General features: G+C 42.0%; 1 non-coding gene across 1 annotated transcript; it reads right to left on the reverse strand.

Moving 5' to 3' along the window:
• Nucleotides 1-8106: 8106 nt before the first annotated feature.
• Nucleotides 8107-8171, reverse strand: LOC134379353 (U7 small nuclear RNA). The gene has a single exon (XR_010023753.1). It is a non-coding gene; the product is annotated as a U7 small nuclear RNA (small nuclear RNA).
• Between the last annotated feature and the right edge of the window lie 898 nt (nucleotides 8172-9069).

Genomic DNA, 9069 nt, shown 5'->3' on the forward strand with positions numbered 1-9069 from the left:
GTCACAAAATCCACAAATGTAAAGCCGCGTCCTCTTGCAGAATCAGGCCTTACTTGAAGCCCGTTTACTCATGCTTTTTAAATTACTGCTCTAACAAGTTCCTTCCACTCAAAATGCAAAGAACAAATTAGAAGAGGCATGGAGAACAGCTGACATAAACAGGCACAAACAGAAAAATGAATCATGAGGGGGCATAATTTTTTAAAAAATTCAAAATACTTAAGGAAGAAAACAGGCACAGGGCCAGATAGTACAAAAAGCCCCAACTACTTCAATAAGTCCTTAGGACATCATTGCATCCTAAAAACAGGACAAACACACATTGATAACTTTGAATCACCAAGAACAGGTTAATCAATGGGGGTAAATTATGTTTAAAAAGGAAGGCAAATGTGTATTTTGTTTTAGAAAGTTTTCTATTCGTTATGGTTGATACTTTTCTTTTTCAGGTTTTGATACCTAATTGGGGAGACTCAGCTCTGTAGGGAACCCTGAAGTTTTAGCTATCTATTGCTGTATGACAAAGCACCCCGATGTGTAATGGCTTAAGTTAACAACAACCATTTTACCATGTCTCATGATGCTGTGTATTAACTGGGCTCAGTTGGGAAGTTCTTCTGCCCCAGAGGTTATTGGCTGAGGCTGCAATCATCTCAGGGCTTGATTGGACTGGAAAATTTTGAGATGGTTCACTCACATGACAGGCGTTGATGGTGGTTGTAGTCGGGAGCCCTTCTGGGGCTGCCACCTGGAATGTCTACACATGGACTCTCCATGTGACTTGGGCTTCTCACAGCATAGCAGCTGGGTTCTGAAAGGAGCAGTCCCAAGAGTGAAGGTTCCAAGAGGAAAAGAGAGGAAACTGCCAGTCCTCTAAAAGGACTCCCGCCATGTTGTGTTGATAAGTAGTTGCAGGACCAACCAGATTCACTGGGAGGGGAAATACTCAACCTCTTAATGGGCAAACTAACAATGAATGTGTGGCCATGTTTAATCCACCCCACTTGGTCTCCAGAACAACTTTTTTCTGAGGGGTCTGAAGGACTGAGTTTTTACTGTTCTTCATTTTTGTGTTGTACTTTGTGCTTTTCAAAATACCTTGGGAAATATTATTTCATTTAATTTTCTTTTCTAAGCACAGCAACTAGAGAGATTCTTTTAAAACCCAGGTCAGATTATGTCATTCTTCTGCTCAAAACTTGCCAGTGGCTCCCATCTCACTCTGAGTAAAGTAAAAAGGCTGACAAGGTCCTGTCCTGTCTGGTCCAGCATGCTCTGGACTGCATTCCTCCCAGTTGCTTTGCCCCAGCCACTCTGGCCTTGCTGTTTTTTGAATATGCCAGTCTCCCCCTTGCCTCGGGGCCTTTGCACTTGCTGTTCCTACCACCTGGAATGCTATCTCCCCAAATGTTCCCTCAGCCCGCTTTCTCACCTCCTTTGAGTCTATGTTCCAATGTTACCCTCTTAGGCATGTCTCCCTTTTCTCTCCTCAGCACTCCTCATTCCTCTTTCCTGCTTTGCTTTTCAACAAAGCCCTTAGAAATATTATGTATTTTGCTTACTTATTTATCCATTTATTTGCTTCCCCCAGTGGAACTCCAGGGACAGTGAGACTTTTGCCTGTTTTTTGACTACTGCACCTCCAAGGACGACAACAGTGCCCCGTCCTTAGTGATGACGGTCCTTAGTGATGACCCACAAATGTTTGAGTGAAATATTGAATAAAAGAATAAATTCTCACAGCAACAGTATTTATTAGAAGAATCAGAGGCTCAGGAGGTTCTGTGACTTGTCTGAGGTCCTGCAGATAGTGGTAGAGCCAGCTTTAGAATCCAGGTGCCACGACCTGCAGCCTTAAGTCTTTTGGGCGGTCCCTTGCTGTGTTCCTGTGTGGCTGTTTCCATGCAGGCACATGAACAGCTCCGATATGGATTCTCGACAGGTCTGATACACAGACACGCAGGCTTCCCCACACAGAGAAGAAGGTACCACACGACCGTCATTTCCTGGACAGAGAAATATGCATCTTGCCCGCTGAGTTCAGAGCAATAGTAATTATGAGAGTCTGGAGGGAAGTGAGAAAAAGCATCAGGGACATTTAACAACCTTCACTGACCTGCAAATTATTATTTACGGTAACACAGAGCATTTCCTCTTCAGAGGCAAAGATGTAGAACATATCGTACATGTGTTTTTCTTTCTTTTTTTAAATAAGCCCGAATCCTCACAGCCCTCTCCGGAAGCAGACAGAGAAAAGAAACGGTGACTGGGCAGGTCAGGACGGACTTACCCTTAGGAGATGAAAGGAATGAATCCCTTACTGTTCTTTATTAAATTCCTCTTAGAAACCCTATGTGGAACTAATGGCACAGAGGAGCAGGTGGGGGTGGGGGTGGGGGTGGGCGGTGGAGAGCTATTTAAAACCCCAGAGATCATTCCACATCTCAACCCTTAGAAACTCTATGAAGATGACATTAGGAAATCTGAGAGTCACATTGTAAACTCTTGAGAGGCTGGGTTGGGTCTTATTTATCACACATACCCTGTTGTTTCATCTCATGGCTTTGCAACAGCTGATCTGGAGAAGTGTATTTGAATTGACCGCCAGGACTGGCAGGGGCTTTGACTCTCATCTCTTCCAACCTCCTGTCCAGGGCATGGACCATTAGCACAACTCTGGACTGCAGCTGCCAAAGCTAAAACACTTCCACGGACAGGGAGCTCATTACCTACCCCAGCAGCCCTCTGTTCTTACTGTACTGCTTATGTCGAGCTACTGTCTGCCTGTAAGAAGTTCTCTCCCTCTGCAAGTCCAACGCACTACTGTGGTCTTTCTTTCCTTCCTTCTTTCTCTCTTAGCTCCCACATGCGAGTGAGTACATGCAGTATTTATCCCTCTGTGCTTTGCTTATTTCACTCAACATAATTTTCTCCAGGCATATCTACTTTCGATGTTGTTGCAAATGGGAAAATTTCATTCATTTTTATGACAGGGTAGAATTCTATGGTTTATACATTCCACAGCTTCCTTATCCAATCATCCATCGATGGACATTTAGGTTGGTTCCGTATCTTGGCTATTGTAAACAGAGCTATGATGAACATGGGAGTGCAGGTATCCCTTTGACATGATGATTTCCACTCCTTTAGGTATATACACAGAAGTGGAATTGCTGGATTGTATGGAAGATCTATCTGTAGTTGTTTGAGAAAACTCCATACTGTTTTCCATAGTGGTTGTAATAATTTACAGTCCCACCAACAGTGTAGGAGTGTTTCCTTCTCTCCACACCTTTGCCAACATTTGTTATTCACCATCTTTTCGATTATAGCTAATCTAACTGGGGTGAGGTGGTATATCAATGCAGTTTTAGTTTGCATTTCCTGGATGACTAGTGATGTTGAGCATTTTTTCATGTACCTGTTGGCCATTTGTACGTCTTCCTTTGAAAAATGTCTATTCAGGTCCTTTGCCCATTTTTTATTTGGGTTATTTGGTTTTTTACTGTATAATGGCTTGAGTTCCTTGTATATTACAGATATTAATCCCTTGTCGGATGCATAGTTAGCAAAAATTTTCTCCCACTGTAGGTTGTTATTTCACTCTGTTGATTGTCTCCTTTGCTGTGCAGAACCTTTTTAGTTTAGAACTGTCTGCCTGTAAGAAGCATTCTTCAACTCTAGTTCTTTCTTCTGGAGTGACAGAGGATAAATTTGCTATGTTAGTATCAGATAAGCTCTCCTACATGTGATGGAATGAGATCTCATTGTTTCACTAGCTCTAAAAGGCAGAACTTGGCACCTAGCAGCCCTTGAAAGCAGGACTTCTCTGACAGCCCTCCCAGGGTGTGTGTGTGCATGTGCGTGTACATGTGTGTCACTGCACGGGGAGCATGTTTCTAATGTAGTGGTGCAGAGCTCAGCGTTGGAGTCAAGCTGCCTGGGCTCATTTCCAGATGCTTTCACACAGCTGTGTGACTTGGGTATGACTCTTAGCTTCCCTGTGCCTCAGTTTCTTTATCTGTAAAATGGAAATAATATTAGTGACAGCCTGATGGGATTGTGGTGAGGATGAAATGTGTTCATGTCTGTGAGGCATTAGCACAGTGCCTACTTAGCACATAGTCTGTGCTTGATCCGTGTGAGCTCTCACATGCTCTCATCCAGTGTCTTTGGGAGGAAGCTCTGCTTCTTGATAGTTGTAACAGGCAGAAGGAACCTGGGAGCTGGTGGAGTTTTCCGGTGCCTTCTCCTTCAGTGATTCTCTGCCTCCCTCCCTCTTTCCTCCCCTCCATCCATTCCCAGGCTACTCCCTAGTGGTCTAGTCCTAGGAGACTGTTCTCTCAGCTGTGCAGCTGCTCTTCCAAGTGGTTGTGGCTTGGGACACTTGCACTTTCATAGGGAACCAGGGAAATCCAAAATTCTTTAAGGTCTATGGGAGTGATTCTGAGGGTCACATCTCAGTGTGGTGAGTGGGAAAAGGGTATTTGGGGGATGAAGGAAAAGTCTTTCAGTACCCCTCACATGACATGCCCACAAACACTCACCTACTTGGACATTTGTTGGATGTGTCAATGGAATCACATTTTCCTGCCAAATGTTGTTAACTTGATATTTTTGCCTTGCTAAGTCATGACAACCCCTTTGATATAGCCTAGCCCACACAATTATTAGTGATAGTTCACATGAAATGACAAGAAAAACAACATGATTGACAAATGGTATTGATGTTCTGAAGTTTGGATGGGTTAAAAAATAAAACATGGAAGAAAGGAAACTGACATTCTTGAGAACCTGTTATGTATCAGGCCTGGTGCTAGGCAGTTAGCATGTACCCTCAGCACATCCATGGAATGGTAGTCATGTTCTCCCTACCTGAACAGTGAGCTGCCCCAGGGTCACAGCAGTGAATCAAGGATTCCAACCTCAGTCAGTCTGCATCCAACACCAGAAGGTTTGGGGGGGGGGGCAGGATTTGGAGCCAGTGGTCAGGAGACCTGGTTTCCAATCGCAAGTATGTGATGAAGGCTGGCTTCTGTTTCTTCACATACAAAGTGGAAATGTGAATATCTACCTTACACTTCTACCAGGGTATTTGCAGTTGTTTTTTAATCATTTATTTGTTTATAACAGTAATGCATGCACCTAAACAAAAAGTACCAAGGGCTATTGCAAAATAAGTCTCTCTCCTTCCAGCCCTGGATATAACTCCTTAACCATGCCAGTGTTTACTTCTGACAATTCCTATCACAAACTTAAGTAATTTCCTTATACATCTGTTTCTTGAATTTGTCTCATTTAAGTGCATCCATTCCCCCTGCAATGAAATGGATTTTAGCACATTTACACTGTCTCTCATCTTCTATGGATTTTTGTGCATACTAATATTATCTTTAATCATTCTTGTGGTTTTTATAGTTTTTAAATAATGTACTTAAATCCTCATTTCGTGATTCATCAACTTTTTGTTGGTATCTATCAACTTGTCATAAAAATAGAAATACCCCAGGGCTGAGAATGTTTGTTCGTTTGGTTCCTTAGTGCTTGGAAGAGCCCAGAACAGTCCTGACACAAGCAAGTGCTTACCAATGGACAACTGTACCACAAGTCACCAGCACATCTGTGCTTGCCTGCCCTCTCTACCTTCCCCACTTCCCTTCTCTGGGCTGTAGTATTTACTTTTACCTTTTAAAAAAATTATTTTAATTTATCAATATACAATGTAGTTGATTTTCATGTTCCATTACCAGTTCCTCCTTTTTTCCCCTCCCCCATCCTCCCCATCAACATCATATCTCTTCATTTGTCTTAATGAGTTCAAGGAATTGTGATTGTTGTGTCTCCCCTCCCACCATTTATTTGTTTGTATATTTATTTTTTAATTTATTTTTAGCTCCCACAAATAAGTGAGAACATGCAGTATTTCTGTTTCTGTGCCTGGCTTATTTCACTTAATATGATTTTCTCTAAGTCCATCCATATTGTTGTGAATGGTAGTATTTCATTTTTTTTTTAATAGCAGAATAGTATTCCATCATGTAGATATACCACATTTTCCTTATCCACTCATCTGATGATGGACATTTGGGCTGGTTCCAACTCTTGGCTATTGTAAATAGTGCTGCGATGAACAACTTTAACATGATGATTTCCATTCCTCTGGGTATAAAGCCAGCAGTGGAATAGCTGGGTCATATGGTAGATCTATCTGTAATTGTTTGAGGAACCTCCATACCATTTTCCATAAAAGCTGCACCATTTTGAAGTCCCACCAACAGTGTAGGAGAGTTCCTTTTTCTCTGCAACCTTGCCAGCATTTATCATTCTTGGTCTTTTGAATATTAGCCATCCTAAATGGAGTGAAATGATATCTCAAAGTGGTTTTGATTTGCATTTCCTGAATGCTGAGTAACGTTGAGCATTTTTTCATGTGTGTGTTGGCCGTTCATATATCTTCCTTTGAGAAATGCCTATTCAGCTCCTTTCCCCATTTTTAATCAGGTTACTGGTTTTTTGAACAGAAAGAGAAATACCTCATGTTCTCACTTATATGTGGGAGCTAATAAAAAAAAAAGAACTTCCAAGGTAGCACCCCTCTAGGATTAGTAAATTCAGTGGTTTACTGTTATCATTGAGAATACTTCCTGTCCTTTCATTCTGCCGTCCTCAGGCTAGCACCTCTCATGGTCCCAAGATGGCGAGAGTTTTAGGCATCACCATGATAGAGTGCAAAAATTGCTACACTATTTTTTTAGCTTCTCCCATAAAGAGATGTAGTCTATTTCTCTACTCAATCAGACTTAGCTATGTGACTTGCTTTGGTCAATGAGACAATAGCAAATGTGATGCATGAAGAAACTTCAAAAGTGCTCGCACATTGTAACTTTATTTATTTATTTATTTATTATTTATTTATTTAGCTACGCCCTGGAACCCTGACACATGATGTTACAAAGCCCGAGCGAGGCTGTCCTAGCTTCAGCTGAGCTAACCCAGAAGAACCACCCGGCCAACCCACAAAATCTTGAGAAATGATAAATGCTTCTGTATGAAGTCACTAAATTTTGGGAGTGCTTTGTTATATAGCAAAAGCTAACTACTAGAATCACATACAGACACAGCAACATATAGGAACAGAATGGCCGTCTTGACATCATATCTGTTTTTCAGCTGCGAGAAATGTTCCCTGATGTATCATTAGCTAGAACTGAATCACATATCTATCCCTAATCCCATCACTAGCACAGAGCATAGAATTACCATGACTGGCTTAGAAAAGCACTGGGGAGATGAAGAGAGGAGTAGACTATCCCCCAGATGGGGCTCTGCTGAAAAAATAAAAGCCTTCTGTCTTTTTGGCAGAGCCCCACTTGATAGAGTGACAATCAATGACAGGGGATGGGTTTTCTGTAGGCATCTAATTGCTTCTACTATAGGTGGGCCCCCAGCAATTGCATTTTCTGACTCTCCTCATTCTTCCCACCTCCAGCTATGGCTAATCCCATTAGGGATGCACTGTGGAAGAAAGATAAATTAATCAGAGCCTATGTCTGAGTATTTGGAATTGAGACTATGTGATAGCAAACATGGGGGTTGGGGACTGTCTTAGATGCACTGAGGGGATGTGGGGAGGCCTGCACCCCTACACTCAAAGAGGAAGTATTTCACAAAAGAGAGAGAGAGAGAGATCTAGTTAACACTTTCCGTTTTTCAGATCTGGGGGCCTGGCTGGGTTGCTGCTCTTGGGTTCATGATACACCTTGGTAATTCCTATAATAATTCCCCCTTCATTTGCTTGTTAGCCCTAATGAGCTTCTGTCACTCACAGTAACAGTATTCTTAACACACACACAAACACACACAAATATCACATGCTGCAGAACCAAGTAGTATAACCAAATCCATGTCACTGAACAGGGGGCTTTTGGGGGAGAATGTTCCAGAAGCCAAGGCCAAATGGATTCTTTTTTTTTTAAACATAGGAAATGCCATTGCAGCCATTTGCTATCTAAGGATGGAGGTGGGGATTATAGAACTTGGAAAGACTTTTAATTAATTCCTCCACAGTTCAGCCATGCTTTTTAATTTTTTTTTCCCCGTTGGGGGTGGGGTGAGTTTCTGGTAAAGACCAGATGACCTACTAGACAAATTCAAAAAGAACTCTAACACTCATTTCGTTTTTTCTATCAAGGCTCTGATTCAGAAGCCTCTGAGGGGCAGAGCAGCTCCACCTCCAGGCCAGTTCTCTTCCTGTGTGTGTTTTGAGGGGTAGATTTTTCAACTCAGATTTTTTCATCAATATGATCTCATCTTCTTTGTTTTCCAGGCAGTTGTGAAATTTTCTGGATTGCTGCTGGGACCCTTTCATGTTTATTATGAATCTATTCTTTTGCATTTATTTATTGCTATTTCAGTGGCATTAGGGAGAGAGGAGAGGTAAAGTAGGCTCGATCTACCATTGTGAACTTCAGAATTTATTTAGAAAATTATGAAATTATTAAATATTTCTTCAGTGAATACATGTGAGACCTTATGGTTCAGAGGAGGAGGATTGTTACAGTGGGTTTCTGATGGGACCAGAAAACCTGCACGTGTACTCTTTCCCATCCCTGCTCCAAACAAACAGTGCTATGTCCTGTCCTTAGAAACAAAGATGTATTCCCACCTGGAGCGACTAACTTGATGAGTCCATGCGTCCATGAGGTGAGCACAGAGAACACAGTACAGGAACGAGGCGCAGGGACAGGGAAAGAAGAAAAGAGGCATTTTATATACATATGTATATATGTACATATATATACATAGTACAGTTATTGTTATATGGGGGCTTGTTTTGCAGTCAAAAGAATCAAGATTCCTTGAGACAACTGGATGCCGCAGAAAGTACTGGGTTGGTGATAAACAGAAGACTGTTTGACACCTAGCTGTGTTTCTTGAATTTTCTACAAAGTGGGTGTGGGATAATACCTGCCTTGAAGGTGGTGGAGACGATTGAACGAGAAGATACATGGAAAGCCCTCGGCGTGGTGCGGATCCTTGGGGAATGTTAATTCCCTTCCCTGGAGGCCA

This window comes from Cynocephalus volans, chromosome 5, assembly GCF_027409185.1.
Source record: "Cynocephalus volans isolate mCynVol1 chromosome 5, mCynVol1.pri, whole genome shotgun sequence".
Taxonomy (NCBI): Eukaryota; Metazoa; Chordata; class Mammalia; order Dermoptera; family Cynocephalidae; genus Cynocephalus; species Cynocephalus volans.